The sequence below is a fragment of the Echinops telfairi genome, unplaced genomic scaffold, assembly GCF_000313985.2.
Source record: "Echinops telfairi isolate 266 unplaced genomic scaffold, ASM31398v2 ScPeMD7_7417;HRSCAF=8455, whole genome shotgun sequence".
NCBI classification, from domain to species: Eukaryota; Metazoa; Chordata; class Mammalia; order Afrosoricida; family Tenrecidae; genus Echinops; species Echinops telfairi.
Genome location: NW_022111317.1, coordinates 7,455,006 through 7,457,155, shown reverse-complemented (window position 1 = coordinate 7,457,155; position 2,150 = coordinate 7,455,006). Strand labels below are relative to the sequence as shown.

At 49.3% G+C, this 2,150-nt stretch overlaps 1 protein-coding gene across 1 annotated transcript in view; it reads right to left on the bottom strand.

The window, feature by feature from the left end:
* PLAAT5 (phospholipase A and acyltransferase 5) overlaps positions 1 to 2,150 on the bottom strand; it is a 72,609-nt gene that overhangs the window by 29,511 nt on the left and 40,948 nt on the right. The window lies entirely within an intron of this gene.

The window sequence follows — 2,150 nt, the reverse complement described above, 5'->3', positions numbered from 1 at the left end:
ATATTTATATATCTCAACCATACAATTGTGCATCACTGAACCCAGAAGTAGTATTACTGAATCTGAGTATAAGAAATAGGAGTATTAGTGGTGGGGGCTGGCCCCCCACCCCTCCCTCAGCGTCATTTTTAAATTTAATACTGCATATAGGGAGCTGCGATGAGGGTGGAAAGGTTTGCCCCTTGCCACTGTCAAGGTCACTGGGAACCCCTGGATCTCCTACAGCAGTGGTTCTCAACCTTCCTCATGCCTCAACCCTTCCATACAGTTCCTCATGGGGTGGTGACCCCCCCAACCATAACATTATTTTCGTTGCTACTTCATCACTGTTGCTACTGTGATGAATCGGGCGGCCCGTGTGAAAAGGTCATTGGAACTCCAAAGGGGTCGTGACCCACAGGTTGAGAACCGCTGTCCTATAGTCATCAGCCCTTCCTTGAACCTCTCTCTCAAGTTCCCCTTCACTCTGGCTCACAGAGAGGGCCTTGTCCTTCCCAACTGACCAACATACATACAGACTCTAAGATCCTCTCCTTGTCTTGAGCTGGGAGGAGCTCATGGAGTGTTTTGAGATGCGAAGTCCTTCTTCCTTCTGCTGTCTCCCTTACTGCCAGCTCTCCGAAGGCCCCTGTAGCAATGGCTCTGGGAGGCCGGCAGGAGAAACTTAGGGCCCGTCCTCCTTCCTTGCTGTACAGCTTAAGGCACTGAGGCTGAGATGGGGATTGGGCCGGGGAGAGACACCATTCTCCTCTTAATCACATTTACCATTCGCCACAAGGTCATTGCTGTCTGGTCTGGGACCAGGATGGGGATCTGACTCCCAGTGCAGGGCGTGGTGTCCCTACCCACCTTCAACTACTCCCCCGTTCCCCTGCTGTGCAGACACTGCTCTGGTCACACTTCCACAAGCAAGCACCGCCAGTGGTCCAGCACTTTCTTTCCAACAAGGACCAAATAAATCCTTTGACTCGTACCACAGTCCTCCCAGGTAGGATAAGTCGTCCAGTGTTTTTCAGAAGTTAACATACAAAAAACCCGAAAAAAACAACAACCCCCAAACCCCGAAAAAAACAGAAATAAAAAAAGTTAACAAGCATGGTGAAACTGTCAAAAATAAATAAAGTAATAATAACAAAAAGAAACCCACAGAGTCAGAATTGACTCGATGGCAGTGTGTTTTGAGAGTTCTGGCAACTTGGAATCAGACCCTAAAATGGTCATATTACGCGCTGTTGAATTGTGATAAACATAAATACAAACATAGTCGATTCCTACTTGTGGCATGCCCATGTGTCAGACAGTAAAGCTATGTTCCACAGGATTTTCAGGGACTGATTTTCACCCAGCCTTTCTTTTCAAGAGCCTCTGAATGGATTCAAACTTCTAACCTGTGCAGTAGCATCCAACAATGGAAACCTACAAAGCTCATCACTGTAACCAAGATAAAAATGTTCTTTTAAATAAAAAACAGTTAAGATGCATCCGAACACCCGGAAAACGTGGTACAATATAGATTCTTGCCCCCTGACCCTCCCCTCCCAAGATTCAGCTCCAGAAGGTCCAGGGTGGGGCCCAAGGGTGTGCATTTCTACCACGGTTCCAGGTAACCCTGGTGCTGTGGGCCCACCGAGCACATCTTGAGTGGCCCTAGGCAAGGGTCTTTCTGCTCCCTTGCCCTTCCTCTCCAATGGACTTGAACCTTCACCCAACCAAAGTCTTGCCGGGAAACCTAGCTGCTGGCACTGTGGTCAGATCCTGGGTCCTTCCGACTCAGGATAAAGTCAAGAGGTTGGACAGCAGTTGAAAAGGAAAGCCTCGCTGGAATTTCAACCAGAGTTGGAAGGACTCAAGTCCTAAAGCCTCACTGGGAGCTCCCTAAGCAGGTCTCTTGGCTCCACCCCTAGGTCCCCTTGAGACACGTTGTTGGGCTCACCGCTCAAATGAATGATGTTGAAACTGTGGCCCAGAAGAGGGACATGACTTGTTCAAAGACACACAGAGCAAAGGTGTCCTTCAATGGAACTGCGTGCTCTCCTTCTTGACCTAAGGACCTCTCCTCTCCCTGGCCCTCCCCTCCCTCCCCCTCTCGCTGACATTCTTAGCCCCGCCCCCTTTCCACTTTCATCTAGTGCTGAAATGCAGCCCCAGGA